Source organism: Myxine glutinosa, chromosome 5 (genome assembly GCF_964187855.1).
Source record: "Myxine glutinosa chromosome 5, kmMyxGlut1.1, whole genome shotgun sequence".
Taxonomy (NCBI): domain Eukaryota; kingdom Metazoa; phylum Chordata; class Myxini; order Myxiniformes; family Myxinidae; genus Myxine; species Myxine glutinosa.
In genome coordinates this window covers 40735137-40758812 of record NC_136265.1, presented here as the reverse complement: position 1 = coordinate 40758812, position 23676 = coordinate 40735137, and the positions used below count along the sequence as shown (strand labels likewise).

At 47.6% G+C, this 23676-nt stretch overlaps 1 protein-coding gene across 5 annotated transcripts in view; it reads right to left on the bottom strand.

Moving 5' to 3' along the window:
• LIG4 (DNA ligase 4) overlaps positions 1 to 19050 on the bottom strand; it is a 97327-nt gene extending 78277 nt beyond the window's left edge. For 2 of the 5 annotated variants that reach the window (XM_068117269.2, XM_068117275.2), the window contains exons 1-3: positions 18920 to 18984; positions 12981 to 13068; positions 11250 to 11354 (exon numbers count right to left, since the gene is read on the bottom strand). The gene's annotated coding sequence lies outside the window, so the exon portion shown is untranslated. Of the gene's footprint in view, positions 1 to 11249; positions 11355 to 12980; positions 13069 to 18919 lie in introns of all 5 variants that reach the window. The other 3 variants (XM_068117274.2, XM_078777937.1, XM_068117273.2) reach the window with 3 other exon arrangements.
• Positions 19051 to 23676: the final 4626 nt, after the last annotated feature.

The window sequence follows — 23676 nt, the reverse complement described above, 5'->3', positions numbered from 1 at the left end:
AAATTTTTGTACATATGGGGTAAGGGTAGGGTAGGTGACAGGGGGGTGACGTACGGTAGGGACGAGCTTTCTCACTTCGCCCTCCGTACGCATTTCGCCTTGCATTGCCTTATTGATGTGTACCCTTGTGACCTTACCCCTCGCTCAATTGTCTTTCCCCTTTTGTCTCCCACATGACCTGTGCGCCGTTGGGCGCCGAGGGGAGCGTGCGTGGGTCGGCCATTGTGCGCCCGAAATTCCCAGAACCAGCTGTCTGCATCGATGCACCACATTATGGACCACATGTCTGTGGCCGAGCACCACTTATGGACCCCATGGGTTGGGGCATGGCCCCTCTGCTGGAACCGGCCATGAGGGCCCGAAATCTTGCTGGCGGACCTTGGCCACAGGGCACCGATGCCCCACAGGTGAACCACACATAGTCGGCCCTGTGGGCCATAAATAAAGCAAATAAAAAGGACACATTGGGCACACTTTATTGAAAATAGGCCGCCAGTAAGCAAAGCAAAAGAATGACAACATCTGGAAGACCAAATAATAATAACCAGCAGAGGGAGCCGAAGAGCAAGAGATCACCTGCAGGGTTAGGGGTTGTTGAATTTATTTTTATTCATTGAACAATGGTGACTGCACCGATTGGTGCTTGGGTGTGTATTGGTGCGTTTTTGGGTGCGTTCATGGTGCGTCGATGCAGAGCAGACTGTCTCCCCCCCAGAAAGAACAATCACAGGTCCTGGGTTAGTTTTGTAAATAAAAATAGCGTCATTGTAAATAATGCTCCCCACCGTCAGTGTATAGTTTGAAGACCATTCTGCAATTCGGTTAACTGTGGGCGAAAGTCTGTTAGGCAGGGTGCAATGGAGCAGCGGGACACTTATTTATGTTTAAACTGTCGCACTCAGGGTCAGGTTAAAAATAGAGGGAACTACACCTACGTGTCACGCTAAAGATAAAAGTTGTAGGCCCGGGACGTGCCTAAGAGGAGGAGGGTGCAGTGTTGTGGATTTGAGGACTGTATATATTTTTTTGATTGTGTGCTGTATTATTATTATTATTGTTGTTGTTGTTGTGCTGTGCCTCCTGCCTCCGGAGCTGTGTAAGATCAAAAGGGCGTCCCATAGTTCACAAGCATACATGTCAGCCAATCATAGGATATTCATGTTCGATAGTTATATCTTATTCTGTGTATTAGTGTAAGGCTGTGTCTTCCATTAATTGAAATACTCCATTGCACCAGTGAAAGAGATAGATTCCCTTCATTCCCATTCCCACAACCTCCATTCCCCCTTTTCGTCGTTTGGCAATTACCTCCCCTCCAAAACCGCCATTGAACCTGTGCTCGGGTCGGAGAAGAAAGGCGTGCCCGCCCGTCGTCATCAAGGGCGGAGCCAGAGGGTCGCGCGACCAACCAGGGCCGAGGTGAGCACCCCCGATGGGCGTGTCCAAAGCGCCGGGGGGCGTGATCGCTGGGGGCGCTATAAAAGGGCGCAACCGGAAGTGAGCTGAGAGAGATGCACTCTGGGTTGGTCGGAGAAAGAGAGAGAGAGAGAGAGGAGGAGTTGGTCGCACCAAGAAAGAGAGAGAGAAGAGTTGGTCTGAGTCGGTTGCAAAAGGAGGGTCAGTGGTCACAGTTGGTTGCGGTGGTGAGGAGTCGGTGGTGAAAAGCGAGTGAGACAAGTCCTGGGAACGCAGCGGACGGAGGCCGCAGCCGCAAGACCACCCAACCGCCAAAGGGGGCCTGAACGGTGGTTTGGAGCAGGGCCAAAGAGGAACGGCGGCTGCTGAACGCGCCGGTTGTGCTGCGGGACCCCCCTTGGACCTCTCCCTCTCCCTCCAGCCATCCACCTTCTGCCATTCCTGGCATCCCCCGCGTGAGTCAGCGTTCTGTTTGTTCTGTCCTGGGATAAGTTAAGCCTGTAGATAAGCTAGTATTTGCACTGTGTCACCTGCGTCTTATGTGTTGTAAATAAACTTAATTGCTCCTTTTTGCTTGTGTGTGTAAATAATAAACCCCATTACTCGTCTGTACGTCTTCTCGTTTTAATTCCTTTTCCTCTTTGCATTCGTCGTTTTTGTCTTTTCCCCTCATTGAGCAGCTGCGGTGCGATCCGGCCAAAGTCTGGGTGAATCGGGTGAGTTTTGTTAGGTCGCGGTCTTACACCACCGCTCGGTCTATAACATCTAACCGCGACCTGTAACAATATATATATGAGAATATATAAATATATAAATATATATATATGAGAATATATAAATATATAAATTTATATATATATATATATATATATATATGAGAAGACCCGAACAACCCGAACCCGCTCCCCAAACACTATCTCTCGCTCCACACACACTATCTCTCGCCCCCCAAACACTATCTCTCGCCCCCCAAACACCATATCTCGCCCCCCAAACACCATCTCTCGCCCCCCAAACACCATCTCTCGCCCCCCAAACACCATCTCTCGCCCCCCAAACACCATCTCTCGCCCCCCAAACACCATCTCTCGCCCCCCAAACACCATCTCTCGCCCCCCAAACACCATCTCTCGCTCCCCAAACACCATCTCTCGCTCCTCAAACACGATATCTCGCTCCACAAACACGATATCTCGCTCCACAAACACTCTCTCGCTCCACAAACACGATCTCTCGCTCCACAAACACGATCTCTCGCTCCACAAACACGATCTCTCGCTCCCCAAACACCATCTCTCGCTCCCCAAACACCATCTCTCGCTCCCGAAACACTATATCTAGCTCCTCAAACACACTCTCTCGCTCCCCAAACACTCTCTCGCTCCACAAACATGATCTCTCGCTCCCCAAACACCATCTCTCGCTCCCCAAACACCATCTCTCGCTCCCCAAACACCATCTCTCGCTCCCGAAACACTATATCTAGCTCCTCAAACACACTCTCTCGCTCCCCAAACACCATCTCTCGCTCCCCAAACACCATCTCTCGCTCCCGAAACACCATATCTAGCTCCTCAAACACACTCTCTCGCTCCCCAAACACTCTCTCGCTCCACAAACATGATCTCTCGCTCCACAAACACGATCTCTCGCTCCACAAACACGATATCTCGCTCCACAAACACTATATCTCGCTCCACAAACACTATATCTCGCTCCACAAACACTATATCTCGCTCCACAAACACTCTATCTCGCTCCACAAACACTCTATCTCGCTCCACAAACACTATCTCGCTCCACAAACACTCTATCTCGCTCCACAAACACTCTATCTCGCTCCACAAACACTCTATCTCGCTCCACAAACACTCTATCTCGCTCCACAAACACTATCTCGCTACACAAACACTCTATCTCGCTCCACAAACACTCTATCTCGCTCCACAAACACTCTATCTCGCTCCACAAACACTCTATCTCGCTCCACAAACACTCTATCTCGCTCCACAAACACTCTATCTCGCTCCACAAACACTCTATCTCGCTCCACAAACACTCTATCTCGCTACACAAACACTCTATCTCGCTACACAAACACTGTCTCTCGCCCCCCAAACACTGTCTCTCGCCCCCCAAGCACTGTCTCTCGCCCCCCAAGCACTGTCTCTCGCCCCCCAAGCACTGTCTCTCGCCCCCCAAACACTGTCTCTCGCCCCCCAAACACTGTCTCTCGCCCCCCAAACACTGTCTCTCGCCCCCCAAACACTGTCTCTCGCCCCCCAAACACTGTCTCTCGCCCCCCAAACACTGTCTCTCGCCCCCCAAACACTGTCTCTCGCCCCCCCCAAACACAGTCTCTCGCCCCCCCAAACACAGTCTCTCGCCCCCACAAACACAGTCTCTCGCCCCCACAAACACAGTCTCTCGCCCCCACAAACACTATCTCTCGCTCCCCAAACACTATCTCTCGCTCCCCAAACACTATCTCTCGCTCCCCAAACACTATCTCTCGCTCCCCAAACACTATCTCTCGCTCCCCAAACACTATCTCTCGCTCCCCAAACACTATCTCTCGCTCCCCAAACACTATCTCTCGCTCCCCAAACACTATCTCTCGCTCCCCAAACACTATCTCTCGCTCCCCAAACACTATCTCTCGCTCCCCAAACACTATCTCTCGCTCCCCAAACACTATCTCTCGCTCCCCAAACACTATCTCTCGCTCCCCAAACACTATCTCTCGCTCCCCAAACACTATCTCTCGCTCCCCAAACACTATCTCTCGCTCCCCAAACACTATCTCTCGCTCCCCAAACACTATCTCTCGCTCCCCAAACACTATCTCTCGCTCCCCAAACACTATCTCTCGCTCCCCAAACACTATCTCTCGCTCCCCAAACACTATCTCTCGCTCCCCAAACACTATCTCTCGCTCCCCAAACACTATCTCTCGCTCCCCAAACACCATCTCTCGCTCCCCAAACACCATCTCTCGCTACCCAAACACCATCTCTCGCTCCCCAAACACAATCTCTCGCTCCCAGGAGATGAGTAAGGAGTCCACCGCAGCTGAGCACCGCAGCTGTGTCCACCGCAGCTGAGTCCACCGCAGTTGAGTCCACCGCAGTTGAGTTGAGCTTTGACGGCAGTTTCGACCCGCTGCTACGAAGAAACGCCGCCGTGCGAACGAGATTGAGGAGGGTCGGCGGCCGCTCACCTCGAGCCTTGTCGTTTACACGAACCGGACCCGCATCCTTCCAGCTCTGTGGACCACCTGAACCTTCCTCCCCTTCCAGCCATTCGTTCCTGCCTTCATTCCCCATTCGTGTAAGTCTGATTGTCGTCTGTTTGTCTGTGTTGTCCTGGGGTTTAAGTAAGACTGTATAGATTAAGATAAGTAGAATTGCACTGTGTCTTCTTCTTCTGTAAGTTACTTTCGTTTTCTTTCCTTCTCCTTGGTTTCTTTGGTTGTGTAAATAGTAATTAGTAATAAATTCCTGTTCTTCCTACCTTTGCCTTCTTTCCTTCACATCCGTTCGTTTTAGAGTTTTCCATCATTGAATACCTGTGGCACGATTTGGCCAACGCATAGGAATCGGGTTTAGTACTGCTAATGGTTCGTGCCGCGGGCTGCTAACCCGCTCGGCAAATAACATCTTGTTCGCGGTCTCGAACGGGGTTGCCCACCTGCTTTGTGGAGGGCTCGGCGGGGGCGTACGGGAATCCTTTGACCGATCGCCTCGGCCAATCCCACCCCACGGAGGAGCGGGGTAGCTTCAGGAGCGGAGACGGTCAGCTTAACAGGACAAGGGGCTAACCACCTCTTGCTAAGGGGAAGAGCCGTACTCCGTTTCCGTAACAATTGGTGTCAGGAGTGGGATTCGGACCCGAAGTGCGCTTAACGCACTCAAAATTACGAGTGGCCAAAATTTTATTTTAACATCCTAAATTTAAATCGTGCCATGGATAATCAAGGCGACCGGATGCCGGTGGGGGTAGAGTTAGAGGGTTTAGAATCGACCCAGGACCCCGGGGAGGATTTGGGAGTAATGGAGGAGCGCAATACGCATTGGGTTGCGAGGGTTTCAGGTGCACAAGATGGCGACGCCACGCACGAGGTTGGAGGCGCACAAAATGGCGCCTCGCACATGGCTGCGGCAGCCACACCCGCTGCGCAAGTAGGGGTTGTGGACCTGCAGAGCTTTTTGGCGCAAGTACTGGTAACCATAAAATCGGCGTATGGGTTGGGCGAGCAGGTCCCAGGGGTACGCGACGAGGTAAAGCGGGTCGAGAAGCGCTGGTTGAGCGAGGCGGAGCAAAGCGCGGGTAAAATGACGGGCATAGAGATCACGACCCAGGGTATGGGGCAGCCGGCGACCGCTGAAGTAGAGGGAATTTTAATAAAGCCAGCGGTCGTCAAAGAAAAAGCAAAAGTTTAAATTGGAATTGGAGAGACCGGGGACTTGGAAAAGCACTCGCGGCAGGGAAAGATGGAAAATGTGCAAAGTCCCTGCTCACATCACGATGCTGTGCTTAATAACCCCAATAAAGATTTGCAGGTGGTGTTGGAGCGAAGAAGAAGAAGCACCCAGGTGAGTCGTGCTGTATATTGTGCAGGGAGATTTTGTAAAAGGATGTTTGGCGCAGAAAGAATTTTCGCGCGCTTGGGATCGAGAAAGCATCCGGGCATTGGTGAAGGGTCCCCTGTGAGTGGTGCGAGTGGAAATGGCGCGCTTGTGAGGAAAGAGTGTGCGTCGGAGAATGAACGCACGACAGTGTGGTAGGGAGTGTGACACGGAGAGTGAGTTGGTGGTGGCGCGAGTGTGAGAGAGCCCATTGAAGCGCGTGAGTGGGTGGATGCGAGAGTGCACGCCCATGGTGAGTGTTACGGAGGACGTAACGGAGGAGAGGTGTGGAACGAAGTGTGTGAACGACGAGTGTGCGCCAGAGGGTGCGCGCGAGAGGTGTGGTGTGTAACAGGGAGTGCGGTGGTGGAATGGACGGAGTGTGTGGAATGTATGGGCAGCGTTGGAAGGCCGGGTTTGGTGAGTGTGAAAAGGGTCGCGTATGCGTGCGAGCATGCAAGTAAGGCATCGACGTTAAACGGGGCAGCGTTTAGGGCGACGGGTAGCCGACGCGAGCACTCGGGGCGCGGTGCACTTTGTTGGATGCGAGGCCCGGCGCGGAACGGTGCTGCGTCGCTTCTCTTCGAAGCGTCGTTGCCGATTCGGGCCTGGCCCCGCCCCGCACGGTCGAGACCGGGCCTCGTCGGGCAAGGCGACCGGTCCGGTTCAAGGGCAGGTCGGAGGAAGCGGCACGGTGCCCCCCTTGTGGTTGCGGCGTTCCGGCCGGGCGGGATCGAGCCATCGGGCCGGAGACCGAAAGGATCCGCGCCGAGATGGTGCGTGGAATCTCGGGCCGAGCATGCCGCCTCCCTTGAACCGAATGCCGGACGGACTCAACCTGCAGGCGACCAAACCACCCGAATTCATTGCTCGGCTTTGCGAAGCCGAGTTTTAATGATGTCATGACGTACCGAGAGGCTCAGATATAGTGGACTGTGATGATGATAGTGTTTTGGATTTGAAATTTGGAATAGTGAATAGGATTGGCAGTAATGATTGGCAAATTGAGGATTGGTAGAATGATTGGCAGTGATTGGCAAATTTTGATTTGCAGAAAATTGGATTGGCAAAATTGATAGTGGGACATGCCGAATGTGGTGGAATGGCAACTCTGCCATCCCTCACACAAGGGGGCACATGAGCACTAGCTATGGGGTTTATGGCAGTGTAAGCTCGCCGAGGGAGGGTTTGGATAAAATGATAGGGATCTAGAGAGGATTGACCATAGGTAACTGGAGATTTAAGTAGCGACACTATACCTGTAGTGGGGACGTGGAGAGTAGGGTAGTTGGATTATAATGACGAGGGAGCGCAATAGTATAAGGGGCGACTGGGAAGCGCGAGTTTTAGAGGGGAGTAGGTAGATCAGATGATGCCGTGTGTTTGAGAATCGAAAGTGTATGGAGCAGCGTATGAGTGAGTAATGGTGATTGTGTGTTGTGTTGAGCAAATGGTCCTGGAGGGAGGGTGCAGGAAGCACCAGGTGTGATGGCACAGGTGTGCCAATACAGGTGAGCATGGTTGAATGAAATGTATGGTTTGGGATATATGGAGTATGGAATGGATGGTGTGGAGTGAGTATGGTGGAAACTGTGGAGTGGAGTGGATGGTGCGAAGGTGTGAATGGGGGAAAGGTGAACCCCTATCACGAATACCCGGGGAGGGTAGTTTAAGAGTTAGGTAGAGGGAGTAGGTAAATTGTGGTTGGATATTGGCATCTGTAGTGCGTGGTGGAAGAATGGTGTTTGGATGGGTGCATTAGTGACGTGGAAATGGCTGGGCGTGTGGCCTGTTAGTGTGTGTAGTTAAATGGGCACTCCACCACTGTTAAGATGTCGGCCAGGTGAGGCCGCAGGTGGGCTCTCGGAGCCGGTAGAGTTGTGGATGGGGCCCGAGGATCCGGAGGACGGACCCGGGTAGCCCAGTGCCAGAGAGGGCACCGAGTGGGGAGAGCGCCAGAGGGCCTTCCCCAGTTAGATAGGTTAGGGTAAGGAGCAGGTAAGCTCGGAGGCAACTGCAGTGGTGGAGGTGTGCAGGTGGGTAGACCTGCTGGGAGAGCCACACGACCCAGTCCTGAAATTGTGCAAAGGCACAGGGAGTTGAACCAGGGGAGTGAGACCCCAAATTGAGGAAGCACCACAGTTTGGTCAATGGGAATTTGGTTCTTAAAACCGCATAGAGTGTAAGATGGCCAATGGATTGGCAGGGAAAGACCCCGGGTAGTGTAAAGTGTATTAAAGTCATTTAGAGGATAGTTAGGATTAAGAATCTCCTCGCACCATCTACATCCACTCACCTGGGGTGACAGAACTCCACACCATGCCATGGTTTGTTGTTTTTATTATTTTTGTGCAAATGTTTGGAATGTGAGACGCATCATGACGTGGGTGTGACATTGTGCTGATGTTCCATCTCTCCCTCCTTATGAGGATTGATGATGAATTGGCGATGGCAAATTTTGGGTTAATGGGATTGTGACGAATTTGGTATAGGGGAGATATGGGGAGGACGAGACGTAGTGACGGATTTGTAAATGTGTAGGCTTTTTTAAATACGGGGAGGGGCAAGTGGGGCAGTGTAGGTCACATGTGGGGGGCGTACGTTGGGATGCACCTTTCTCAGCTCGCTCCCATGCGCCCCTCATTCTGCATTGCCTTGTTTGATGTGTACCCTTGCGCCCTTACCCCTCACTCACCTGTCTTCTCTGTCTTCCTTCCCCAACCTGAGGATCGTGCTCTCTGGGCACTGAGGGGAGCGTGCGGGGGGGGGGGGGGGGGGGGGGCCACGTCGGTGTGCCCGAATCCTCGCAACCAGCTACCTGCATCGATGCACCACTTCATGGACCACATGTCTGTGGCTGAGCACCACTCCTGGACCCCACGGGTTGGGGCATGGCCCCTCTGCTGTGACCGGCCACGATGGCCCAAGATCTTGCTTGCGGACCCCGTGAGGTGGCACCAAGCCCACAGGTGAACCACCCATAGTCGGCCCCTGTGGGCCATAAATAAAAATGGACACGGTTTGTGCTTTTGTTTTATTATTACAAATAAGATCAAGAAGAACAACAAGTTGAGAACATCAAGAACGACAACAGCCAGCAGAGGGAGCCGAAGAGCAAGACCACCAGCTGTTGTTTTTTTTTATAACTATGGTGACTGTGCACTCCGGTGCGTTTTGGTGAGTGGTGCTTTGATGATTATTGGTGCTGGTGCGTCGATGCAGTGCATGCTGTCTCCTTCCCTCCCACAGGATTCTTTTTGTTTCCCAAAATCACAGGTCCTGGGTTGCGTTTTGTAAATAGTCCAAATAGTGTAACTTGTAAATAATGCTCCCCACCGTACATGTTTAGTTTGAAAACCATTCCGCAATTCGGTTTGCTGTGGGCGTGAATCTGTTAGGTAGGGTGCAATGCAGCAGAGGGACATACTTATTTGTGTTTTAAAACTGTCGCACTCAGGGGCAGGTTAATTGTAGAGGGAATTACACCTACGTGCCACACTAAGTTAAGGTTTTGTCGGCCCGAGACGTGCCGTGAGGAATGAGGGTGCTGTGTTACGGTTTTTAGAACCTTCACTTTGTAAATGTGGTATTAAATTTCCTGTGTACATTTCCCCTTTTAATTGGCTGTTAATTGAAATGAGTGCACCATAGCTAGTCCATGTACAAGCACGTAGGCCACCATAGAACCTCTCTATAGTTATTTCTTATTCTATGTTAGTTTAAGGCTCTGTTTCCCATTAATTGACACTGCATTGCACCAGATCAAATAAGATAGATCCCCTACCATATCGCCGTGGCCCCCCAAAGCGCCAGCACCGCGAACACCGTTGCATTGGGTGGGGTTATTGGCATCACCATCACCCCTTTCAATTGCCAACTGCATTTGCCTCCATTACACACGTGGTCAAGCCTCGGAGAAGAAGGGGGAGGAGCTACATTACGGGCATGGCCCGCACCTCGTCCTCAGAGGGTGGGGCCAGGAAAGCCCTTGCCGACCAACCAAGGATGAGTGGGTATGGCTCAAGAGAGTGGGGTTATAAAACCCATTGCATCAGCCCCCACCAGGAGAGATGCGGCAGATGTGTGACCCAGGAGATGAGTAAGGAGTCCACCGCAGCTGAGTCCACCGCAGCTGAGTCCACCGCAGCTGAGTTGAGCTTTGACGGCAGTTTCGACCCGCTGCTACGAAGAAACGCCGCCGTGCGAACGAGATTGAGGAGGGTCGGCGGCCGCTCACCTCGAGCCTTGTCGTTTACACGAACCGGACCCGCATCCTTCCAGCTCTGTGGACCACCTGAACCTTCCTCCCCTTCCAGCCATTCGTTCCTGCCTTCATTCCCCATTCGTGTAAGTCTGATTGTCGTCTGTTTGTCTGATTGTCGTCTGTTTGTCTGTGTTGTCCTGGGGTTTAAGTAAGACTGTATAGATTAAGATAAGTAGAATTGCACTGTGTCTTCTTCTTCTGTAAATTACTTTCGTTTTCTTTCCTTCTCCTTGGTTTCTTTGGTTGTGTAAATAGTAATTAGTAATAAATTCCTGTTCTTCCTACCTTTGCCTTCTTTCCTTCACATCCGTTCGTTTTAGAGTTTTCCATCATTGAATACCTGTGCCACGATTTGGCCAACGCATAGGAATCGGGTTTAGTACTGCTAATGGTTCGAGCCGCGGGCTGCTAAACCGCTCGGCAAATAACATCTTGTCCGCGGTCTCGAACGGAGTTGCCCACCTGCTTTGTGGAGGGCTCGGCGGGGCGTACGGGAATCCTTTGACCGATCGCCTCGGCCAATCCCACCCCATGGAGGAGCGGGGTAGCTTCAGGAGCGGAGACGGTCAGCTTAACAGGACAAGGGGCTAACCACCCCTTGCTAAGGGGAAGAGCCGTACTCCGTTTCCGTAACTATATATATATTACGGTTCTCCAACCTAATGAGCGGACAACATGACGTCATCGCCATGCACGTCCGCCTTGCCTGCAAAGTTCCAGAGGAACCATCTAGCAGTGCGTCATTACGGATTATAAATACAGATACTGTCACAAGTGCATGCAAAACTCACAGTTACCGACCTGGTTTCGCCCTTGTTGGGGCTTCATCAGGGCAACGCAGTGAGGCTTTCCATACACTTGTAACTCTGTGACCCTTTCGGTTTTTATATCAGTTTTTATATATATATATATATATATAAGACTCTAGCTATGAATCCTACCATTATGTCCTGAGTTCTTGCAAGCTGAAGTCTCTTCAGGAATGCTGTGAACAACTTTGCAAAGACTTTGCATCTTTTTGCATCGTAGATTTCCGGACTGGTTATCTGAAAAACAATAATTATGCAGACAGCTGCATCATAGTAATACATTCTAGGAAATTAAATGTAGAACTGAACGCTACTGAAAAAGTGCAATGCCCTATATTATCACACTGTTTAATGATGACATGGTGGTGGTGGTGGTTCATATGCAGCCTGTGGCTGCTTGACTGCAACATTTTCTGGGGGCATGGCTGTGCCGCTGATGAAATGCTCCCTATTACCAGTCAGCTGGTACTCATTTTGCCGACCTCGGAAGGATGACAGGCTGATTCACCCCACATGATGTTATTTCAGCAGCACAACAGGTGCTCAAATTCAGGACCCTAAGATCTCAAGCCAGCCACCTTAACCGTTAGGCCAACACCATGCTTAATGATGACACGAATGCTCTTTTAGATTCAAATGTTGTTTTGCTGCGATTATGTTATTATCTTCAGGTTTTTTTTTTTACCTTGTAAATTATTCACAATTCAGACTTGAGGCTGCCATTTTTAATAATAAAACCATGAACCAACCATACCAAGTGTAGGTGAGCCTTGCTGTAAGTAATAAAATTTAAAATCTGAGGAATTATGGTGGACAATGAGGCAATTTACTATAAATTTTGTGTGTGTGTGTGTGTGTGTGTGTGTGTGTGTGTGTGTGTGTGTGTCTGTTTGGCATGTTTTTGTGGTGTTATACTGAGCTTTCTGGTGTGGATTGTGATACAGAAAAATTATCGTTATGACCCGAGTTGATTAGGATAATTGAATACAAAGAATCCGGAAAAATGCCGACGTTTATAAATGTGTGCAAAGTTGAGGTATATTGAGCAGTTTAATCGGTCCTTCTACGGCATGGTATTCCAATTACAAAACAAATAAAAATACCAACGATAACACAATTTTTTAGGTAGTTGGCTGAAGACAGCAACCACCCAGGGTGGCACTACCATTCTGCCTTAGGAGAGTTAAAGTGGTACCCGGAACCATCTCACACTCTCCGTGTCAGGATTGCTGGTCTTACTTACTGTCTCACTCAAACTATATCTACCGGGCTCGCTTCAATCCCTCTTTCTCACAAACAAACACCATACACTTTTCATCACACACTTTTATTTAAGGCCTGGCCTCGATGAGGGATATATAGTCTGTGCCTGGAGCCTCCAACATAAATAATAATAATCTATCTATAATTCCACTAATCTCTGTGTGTGTGTATGTTTGTATGTTTGTATGCGACCGCTGTTTCTCGACAACTACCGGTCCGATATACTTGAAACTTGCCAGGTATATTGCTGGGGACCCGAGGATGTGCCTTTTCAAGGTTTGAAATTAATCGGACAAGTAGTTACCGAGCTATGGCGATTTAGCCGTTCGCCGTTCGCTTTGGCGTTGCGAATGGACCAAACCATTTCATGTAAATAGAGGGGGGGGATATAATTTTAGATATATATATAGTACGGGCATATATATAGTACGGGCATGCCCTAGTAATAATAATAATAATAATAACCATTGTAGCAAAGCGTATATTAATTAATACTAATAATATTAATAACACTAATAACAAGTAGAGCTACATTCAAAGTACACCACCACCATGCTAAATAAATAACATATCCTCCAGCACACGACATTGCTGGGTTACCTCCGGCGCCAGGCGATGCGGCCGTGCAGCAATCAGCACCTTGAGATTGGTCAGCTTGAGACAAAAAATCAGCACCTTGAGACAAAATCTGGATGGAGCAGTGTACAATAACTGATTGATTAAATAAAAAATATCATTTTTGCCAAAGCACGTGCTCACTATTGTGCCCAAATTTCAGCTTCCTAGCTCAAAAAATGGCTGAGATATCACCCGGACAAACAAACAAATAAACAAACGGAGTGAAAACTGAGTACTCCCTATCGGCGCGCGTCATCACCAGGCACCCTTCGGCGCCCGGTGATGACGTCATGCAGTGCCGAGAGATGGAATAGGAAAGTAGCAGTGTACAATACAAGTATCATCTGCCTATGTTAATAATGTTACGTTCATGGGGGGTAGGTGAAAGAATCCCAAAGGAAAGGTAGCACTGTATAATTAATAGCCTGGACCACGTGACGCATAGGAGAAATCTCGATGTACAGTAAGTAGGAAACTTGTAGCATAAGGTTGTTTCATTGTTCTTCACATGGGGAGGTGGGGAGGGTGCGAGGTGGGGAGGGTGCTGTTGGGGGAAGCGGCTTATATTGTCCTGCACAACTTCGAGGAGGAGTTGTTTCTGTTCCATGTTATGTGGCATTTAACTCAGTCGGGGCCACACACCTTTCAGCATTGTCAACATTTATCACCTTCAAGTGTTCAACCGTCTGTAATGCTTCCCTGTAATCCTCTCAACTCCTTTGACTTGGAATCATAATCCACAAAATCAGCTGGAATTTTGAGGCATCTGAAGAAACTGTGTCGTGCTTCCCTGTAATCAAGAAGGGTGTGCAATCTTTTTGCTCGAAGAAGACACTCGCCATTTTGTTGGGTTCGTGTCGTGGAGTTTGTGCGCTTTGGAGAAGAGCAAGCAGAGAGAGAGGGCTGACAGCAGCTCTTTTCTTTGGTGGGCTGGAGGCCACGCTGAACATCCCAAAGTGGTGGAGGAGCCTAAAAGACAACCTCTTGACTTCCCACCTCACGTTTGTGGCGCCGTCGAGCGCGGCGCCGGCGCCATCTTGTGCCGGGTTCCCACGGAGGGACATCAAACTCTGAGCCTCGTTCCCAGCTGCCAACCTCGCAGAAGGGCCCATTTAGGACGCAGAGCTAAGTGCCGGCACGAAAAAGGACATTTGATTTTATCTTCCCCCTTGTGTGTTTTTTTGTGACTGAGTGGAGACATCTCAAAATTAGGAATTAATTTTTACCTCAACATTTAATTTCACCCCTTGCTTTATTTTCATGAAATTCATTATTGTTGTATTTTAATTTGTCGTGTTGCTTTGTCTGTAGGTTCAGGAATACACCCGTGTGTTCCGTTCAGCTAAACGTCTCGCAGCGTTCCATCTCGCGCGCGCGTGCATAACCGCCATTTTCGGCCGGACGACTCGGGAGTAAAAAAAACTTTCGGCTACCCGTCACCGGTGATCTTAATCACCGGCGACACGACAATAATAGCCGGCGAACCCGGTCTTGTGAATAAACGCGTACGTATTATGTCAATTTCCCGACCCGGATCTCAGCCAATGGAGTATCTTCTCTTCTAGACTTGGTTATGACCAACTTCCCTGCTAATGTCTGCTGCTCTTCTTCTGCTCCAATCGGTTCTTCTGATCATGTGCTTGTCAAAGTGGACATCTCTCTGGCCATTCTCAGAGAGCCTCCTCAGCGTCGGCGAGTCTGGCATTTCACTCAGGCCGACTGGGATGGTCTTCAAGCAGCCATCAATCGTCTGGATTGGTCTCCCATCTCCACTGCCTCTGACATCAATTCTTCCTGGGAATTCTTCCAAAGCAAACTGATCTCTCTCATGCACAGATTTATCCCATCTCGCCTTCAGTTGTCTTACCCTTCCTCCCGTCCATGGTACACTGAATCTTGTGGTGAGGCAGTTGCCCTGAAACAACTTGCCTTTGCCTCTTGGAAGGCTAATCCAACTGAAGGAAATCTCAGTTCCTTCCACCAAGCTCGGAACAAGTGTGTGTCTACCCTCAGGAGTGCCAGGAAGCACTATCTCTCCTCACTCAAGAATGAACTCTCAAACCTGTCTCCTTCCTCCAAATCCTGGTGGCGTCTGGTCAAATCCGTTTCTGGTGTTTGTTCCCCCTCCATCCCCTCCCTTACCTCAAATGGCCACACAGTTGACATCGCACGTGACAAAGCCGAATGCCTCAACTCTGTGTTTGCCTCAAAATCCTTAGTCCCAAACCCATCTCTCTCTGTTCCCACCTTTCCCAGTCGAACCAAACTGCTCCTGGACTCTGTGACCTTCTCTCCTGACAAGGTGGAGGAGTTTTTGTCAAACCTCGACTCTGATTCTGCAACTGGACCAGATGGCATCAGCCCACGGGTCCTAAAATCCTGCTCTGCCGCTCTATCTCACCCTCTCTCTGTTCTTTTCACCCTATCTTTTGCTCAAGGTCATCTGCCAGCATCCTGGAAATCAGCAAACATTACCGCTTTACACAAAAAAGGTGCAAAAACAGATCCTTGCAACTACAGACCAATCAGCCTGCTCCCAATTATCAGCAAAGTCATGGAATCCATCATTGCTTCGGATATGAAATCTTTCCTCTTCTCCAATGGCTTGATCTCTGATCATCAATTTGGTTTCAGACCAGGTCACTCTACTCTGGACATGCTGCTTCTGCTGTCTCAACAATGGATGGAGGTCCTCAATGCCAAACAGGAAATCAGAGCTGTCTCCCTTGACATATCACGTGCCTTCGATACGGTCTGGCACCCAGCTCTGCTCACCAAACTCTCCTCCTATGGTATCCATGGAAATCTCCATGCATGGCTTGCGGACTTCCTCTCTGGTCGTAGTCAACGTGTGGCCCTGAATGGATTTCTGTCATCTCCCCTTCCCGTTCAGGCTGGAGTTCCCCAAGGCAGTGTGCTGGGCCCTGTGCTTTTTCTGGTCTTTATCAATGATCTCTCCGACTCTCTGGAAAATCCTCTGTATCTCTTTGCTGATGACTCCACTCTCTGCCGCTCCATTCCTCTTCCCTCAGATCGGCAGTCTGCAGCCTCCTCACTCTCTGAAGACCTGGACAAAATCACAGACTGGTCAAACATGTGGAACATGTCTTTCAATCCTGACAAATCTCACACTCTTACTATGTCTCTCCGAAAAGATCGACTGGACAACCCTCCCATCTACTTTCTCAACAATCCTCTCCAAGAAGTTCTGTCGCTCAAGCTTTTGGGTCTCACCATCTGCCATGATCTTTCTTGGGAAAACCACATTTCCAAGCTGGCCTCCAAAGCCAGTCGCCGACTGGGCATCCTCCGTCGTGCGAAGTCCTTCCTAGGCACACCTGAGCTCCTCACCACATACAAGGCTTTCATCCACAGCTCAATGGAATACTGTTCTCCCCTATGGGCTGGTGCTCCTGCCTCACACCTGGCTCGGCTTCACGCTGTTGAATCCAAAGCTTTCAGAATCATTGGAATCTCCCGCGATGAAGCTATCTCTGAGGGCCTTTCACTCACTCACCGCAGGCAGGTAGGTGGTCTTTCTGTCTTCTACCGACTCCTCTCCGGCCTTGCTCCCCCAGCTCTCTCTGTGCTCTGTCCCCCAAATATTCCTACAGGTCGCACAAGATCTGCCAGCCACCCTCTGATGGTTAAACTGCCGAAATCTCGGCTCTCTGCTCACCTTCACTCTTTCATTCCTCTTTTCTCCCGCCTCTGGAACAAACTCCCACACTCACTTCAATCACACTCCTCCCTCCAGGTCTTCAAAACAGCTGTTCACCACCATCTCTTATCTTCCCCCATCCAAAACCTTGATCTTTTCTACCCCCACTAATTCACCCCAGATCCACCTTGTTTGAAATTCCAACTTCTTTCCTGGAAGTCTTGGCAGTGTCCATATGTTTTATACCTCTCCCACCCCCCCCCCCCCCTTCCCATACCTTCCCCCCAAAGCCCTCTCCCTCCCACAGTTCTCTCGATGTCTCCATGTCTCTCGGTCCCTGCTCTCAAATGTTGTGTTTGTGTCCTTCCCCCTCTCTCCCCATCTTGTCTACCGCTCCCGATGTTATTTGTTTTGTGTGTCTGTCTTTTCTGTGTGATTAATGTTCGCTCTTTCACGAGCCTCGATCTTGTATACAAAAAAAAACAAAAAAACAACAAAAAACAGATTATGCTGGATCCCATGGCTTGAGAATTCCGAAGCTGTGACGCACCAAATCGCTCAATGGAGGCCGCCATCTTGCGGATGCGGAAGTATGCATAACAAATTGAAAAAAGTTCAATAGGAGTTTGTTTCACCCGTCTTTGTTTGATTCACCATCTTATGCACCTCTAATTTGTAATTAAATTACTTTACGACCAACCTCGGCCTGCACGGGCCTGGTTATCTTCAACGAAAATAGTCACCAAACACCGGAACCAATGAGATGTGAGAATTTGAAAAAATATTTCAGAAACCAAATCACTCAATGAAGGCCGCCATCTTCCGGATGCGGAAGTATGCATTAAAAAATTGCGAAAAATTTCAATCGGAGTTTGTTTCACCAGTCTTTGTTTGATTCAGAATCTTATGCACCTCTAATTTGTAATTAAAATACTTTAAGACCAACCTCGTTATCTTCAATGAAAATCGTCACCAAACACCGGAACCAATGAGATTCGAGCATTTGAAAAAATATTTTAAAAAAGCTTATTACGCGTTTCGGAGGCCGGAAAACGGCGTCAAATATTCTAAAATTGACGAAGAATTGTTTTTTAGAAATCTCGCGGCCGTAGGGGATAGTTTTTCAAGGCCGGAAATATCCGAAGTTGAGACGGAATTCACCGAATTAATCAAGAAGTAAATTTTATCAATTTTAATCTCATCCAGAATGCAATTGGTGTCATTTTCGGTCTGAATTTGCGAAATTTTGTGAGCTGACCAATCAGCGATCAGCTCGTCAGCCAATCAGCGCCATCGCCACGGTTTGATTAACGACAGTCACACATTGCCGTTGAAACGGCGCTATCGTCTGACCTGTCGGCACTGATCTTACTGCAAGCTAACTTCTTCTGGTGGAGGAAGCCGCAGTGCCCGGAGAGAAGCAGTCCTGACAGCGACTGAAGTTAGAAGACTACACACATACTGTGAAAACGTATGTTAAGCCCAGTTAAAATTTCTTAAAATAGGCCTTAAGCTAGCACATCGTATAGTATAGTTACTTCCTTAAGCTTCTTGTGACATTTATTGTATGTCGGTATTGGGGAGGACTGTCTGCTCTTCTCTTTTACCAAGTCTTACCAGGTACGGTACCTACTACACCTACCTACTACCAACTACCTTACCTACTGATGCCATAGTGATGGGTAAAATAGTGGCAAGAGGCTTTGGCTTCGCCGGCTCATTGCGGCTTTGCAGTCGGGTACTAGTAACGAACGTATAATCCCCTGTATGGGGGTGTAGTAGGTCCCCATGCATAATCCCCATGCACGTCTGAGCTTGATGAAGCTTGGCCAATCTATATTTGCGCAATTCATAGTGGCCAAAGTGGTATGATTAGCAGCAGTGTGTACACACTTTGTAGTTTTATCAAAAATGAATGAAAAGGTATCCACGAATAAAACGTACTTTTTAACCACTTCTTTACAAAGAGTACCACTGAACAAGCATTTTCTTTCAAATGTGCAGAATCAAGCGAAATGTGACCACTGGGTGTCGCAATTGTGAGTACACGAGTACCGAGTACAGCATCCGCTGCAAATCTGGGTGATCGGCGGTTCAAATCCCGGCTGAGTCACATCAAACACTAAAAGTGGTTCATGCCGTTTCCTTGCTGAAGTTCATTATTTAAAAAGGATAGGCCTAGAGCACTGACAAACAACTCATAGCACTGGCTTACTCCTGTATTGAAGTTCCTTGTAAAGGAACTCGTATAGCACTTTACCTCACCGCCGCAGTGCGAAGAGGAAGAACTATCGAAGTCCCAAAGGCTCGTACCTTCGCCCGCCAGCGCCAGATTCGTGACGAATCACAAGGAAACGCATTTGCAGTAATATTTCGACTATTTATACGTTCTCCCAGTGCCGTTTTTAAAATTATATGTCAGACATATAGGAATGGTAGGTTTTAATCATTGTAACGTTATTTTATGACACATAAAAACGAGAAAGTCGAGGAAACAACCGAGCTAGACAATAAATAGTTAATATATCCCAAATAGTTGCAAAGTGGCACTCGCTATTGGAGGTATTTCTTGGTTCGCCTCATGTTGCAAGCTTCTCTTGCTAGTAAACACAGGCTTCAAAGTTAGTTTCACTACAAAGATTAGAAAAGACAGTTATAGATACTTTCGAAATACACCGCCCCGATGCCCAGTGTTGCCAACACCGCGCTGGCTCTGCCAAATAAATAAATAACTCCAGCAGGCGGCACTTCCGGGGCGCCACGCCTTAGGCGCGCTGCAATACCGCCGTGCAGCACGCAGAGACGGTATTGGGAGGGAGAGATGTACAATAATTCATTGATTAATTGCACAATTAAAATTAATAAATGATAATCGTAAAATAATTTCTTAATCAATTGGCTAATACAGCATACCTCAACCACCAATGTTTCATCCTAAGCTGTAACTTTTTGAAAATTAATTAAAGAAGTCATTAATCGAAAAATTAAATAATTAACTGATTAATCAATAAATAATTAATCGATAAATTTAAATTTTATTAATCGATAACCAATAAATCAAAATTATCCTTTATAGCCACATCACTTGGTCACTCTCGCATCCGAATATATCAGCTTCCTAGCTCAAATTCATTAGATATTGCCCAGATGAGAAAGGAAATAAATAAGTATTTAATTAATCGATGATAATTAAATAATTAATCAATTAATTGATCAATCAAAAAACAAAAAATACAGTTTTTGCCAAAGCACGTGCGCACTTTTGTTCCTAAATTTAAGCTTCCTAGCTCAAAGGATGGCTGAGATATCACCGGACAAACAAACAAACAAGAAGACGTCATGCGGAGCACGATACTTGCAAAATCCGCCCCCCACCCCCAAGAAAAGAAATTCCATTGATACAGCAAATTGTCCATTTCATCAAGATTAAAATTGACAATCTTGATCAAAGCTCGGGTCAACAGGAAGAAAAGTGACGATTTTTCAGATGAAAAATGATTTTGTAAGGTTGACCTTGAGTTGACCTTTGACCTTTTGACCTCAAAAATAGTTAATTTCCCTATTTAGTGACTCAATATGCAAATGCTGTTCAATTTTCAAGTCAATAGGATGAAAATTGAGAATTTAAAAAACTTGGCAAAGTTGGTGACCTTTTGTCTATGTTGACCTTTTGACCTTTTGACCCCCAAAACAATAGGCTTCTCAATTTGGACGACCTATACATCTTGGTGAAGTTTCGTGACGATCGGTTTAGAATTGTGACCTGTAGGCCGGTGACCAACAAACAAACAAACAAACAGACAGACAGACAGACAGAACCACAAACGCAAACAACCAATCTTTGATTTTGCAAGTAACAAGAAACCGGAGAGAAAACTGAGAACTCCCTTTCAGTGTACGTCATTGCCGGGCCCCCTTCGGTGCCCGGCGATGACATCATGCAGCCCCTGGAGATGGAATGGAAAAGGAGTGGTGTACAATGGTGTGGTTATAGGCAGTTATAAAGCAGGGAGGGAGAAGATAACAGGGGGTAAAGGGAGTCGACGGTTTCGGCGAAAGCTCTTCTACTTTTTACGAAAGGACACCGTGGGACCTTTAATGTCCACCAACTAATGCCGACAGATGGGAGAACCAGTTTAATGTCCATTTGAGTGACCACACACACACATTGATGAATCACACTTCCTGAAATGAAAAACATGACAGTTTTTAGCTGGGATGGGACTCAAACCCAGGCTAGATAGAGCCTAAAGACAAGTTAGCATACCTCTAGTTTGGCATTGCTGCCAGCACCTTCTCCCTCCTCCCCCTCCCCCCTAATCCCTAACACCTCACACAGTGTCTAAAGTTCATGGAGGAGATTGTGCAGATATGAGTATAACATGTAGAACAAGAAGAATTAAGATGCGTGAAAACTTTTCAGGAGCTATACAAGAGCCTTTAACTATCATTAGTTGGTGGATATTAAGGATTTAAATGTTTACAAAATAATTAAAATTAAAAGCTGAAATGTCTTCAGTCAATAAGTATTGAACCCATTTGCTATGACACGCCAAATTGACCTCAGGTGCATCCAATTTCTTTTGATCATCCTTGAGATATCTCTACAACTTGAATGGAGTCCACCTGTAGCCAATTCAACTGACTGGACATTATTTAGAATGAAACACACGTTTCTATATAAGGTCCCACAGTTGACGGTGCATACCAGAGCAGAAACTCTACAATGAACTCCAAGGAACTGTCGGTAGAACTTCGAGATGGAATTGTGAGGAGGCATACATCTAGGGAAGGGTATAAAACAATTTCTGGTGTTGAAAGGTCCCAAGAGCACAGTGAGTTCCATCATTAGGAAATGGAAAGAAGATGGATCTACCCAGACTCTTCCTACAGCTGGATGTCCGACCAAACTGAGCAACCGGGCAAGAAGGCCTTGGTCAGGGAGCTGACCAAGAACCCAATGACCACTCTGAATGAACTACAGAGTTTCTTGGCTGAGGTAGGAGAACCTGCTGGATGGTCAACATTCTCTGCCACACTTCACAAATGTAGGCTTTTTTGGAGGGTGGCCAGACACAAGCCAAACCTGAGAAAAATGCATGAAAGCATGCCTGGAATTTGCAAAAAGGCCCGTGAAGGACTCCTAGAGCACGAGGCAAATGATTATGTGCTCTGAGAAGATGAAAATCGAACTCTTTGGCCTGAATGCAAAGTGCTACGTCTGGTGGAAACAGAGCACAGCTCATCACCGATCTAATACCATCCCTACCGTGACGCATTGTGGTGGCAGCATCAGGCTATGGGAATGCTTTTCTGCAGCAGGGACTGAGAGACTTGGAAGGATAGAGGGAACAATGAATGGAGCCAAATAAAGGCAAATCCTTGAGGAGAACCTGCTTCAGAATGTAAAAGACCTTAGACTGCAGCAAAGATTTATGTTCCAACATGCCAATGACCCCAATCATACAGCCAAAGCAACATTGGAATAAAAAAAAAAAAAAACGTGAAAGTCCTTGAGTGGCCCAGCCAAAGCCCAGACTTGAATCCCTTTGGGAATCTGTGGAAAGACTTGAAGATTGCCTTTCATGACGCTCCCCATCTAACTTGAGAGTTTGAGAAAATCTCCAAGGAAAAATGGGAGAAACTCCCCAAATCCAGATGTGAAAAGGTGATACAGATATACCCAAGAAGACTCAAAGCTGTAATCGCTATGAAAGGCGCTTTTACGAAGTATTGACTCAGGGGGTTGAATACTTATGTAAATTAGATATTTTTGTATTTGATTTTCAATTATTTTGTAAAAAAATTCGAAATAAAAATTCCACTTTGACATTATGGGGTACGAAGTGTAGATCAGTGACAAAAAAAAACCTCAATTTAATCCATTTTAAATTCAGGCTTAACACAACAATTGTGAAAAAAGTCAAGGGGTGTGAATACTTACTGAAGGCACTGTATATTGCCTTGAAAGGCCATCGATTTATTAAGTATGTACATACTCTACCTGGAGGTTAAGTCTCTTCAATTTATATGCCTCACCATCAGCCATGACCTCAAAATGAGCCAATCACGTAGCAAAGCTGGCCTTCCAAGCCATCCGCAGACTGAGCATCATCCGTCAGACTTTACTTGTTAAATCAGAGCTACTCACAGCCTAAAAAGTCTTTGTGCATAACACCATGGAGTACTGCTCTCTCTTATGGACTGGCACCCCACCATCAAATATGGCCTTCCGTTGAACTCAAGCTCTCATCATTTTTGGAATCTCTCACAATGAGGCCAAAGCAAAAGGACTGTTGATCACAGACAAGTCGGTACCTGTATGTTTTTTTTAAACCACCTGTCTGTCCTCCATTCTAATTCCTTCTGCTCTCCCAGTCTTCTGAACCCTTCCTCTCCCAGATCCTCTGGGATGCACATGTTCTTCCAGTACCCCCTCCTGATTAGCTTCCCAAAATACAGGTTTTTTGCATCCCTCAACTCCCTTGTTCCTTTTTTCTCGAGGATGTGGAACCACCTTCCTGAGGCTTTTCAAGGTCACTCTTTCTTCCATGGTTTCAAGCAGGTGGTGCACTACCATGGTATATCATACTCCATCCCAACTCGCAACCATCTTAAATCAACCATACTTACCCCCACCCTCTTCTTGGAGGCTAAAGTGTTTTTTCCCCTCCTTTCTCCCTCCTCCATTCATGTTCATTCATTGCCTTGATTATTGTGTCCAAATATTGCTCCCAAGATCAGTTGGTTTACTTTTAACCCACTAGCATCTTGCTCTTCCATGAGCCTCGATCTTGTATAAAACAGTAAAATTAAATTAGCCCCCTGTATGTCAACATTAATACCTGATACATCTGCATATGATGGTAAAATATTATTATTTCCACTAGTTTATAGAAGTTGAGAAAAATAAAACAATTCCTATGTCCTTTGGCCGCCCTGGCTCATGACGCAGATAACCCATGTTCAAATAACAAATACCATACAGGTTTGTCCACCGTCTACTAGTATCCTTGT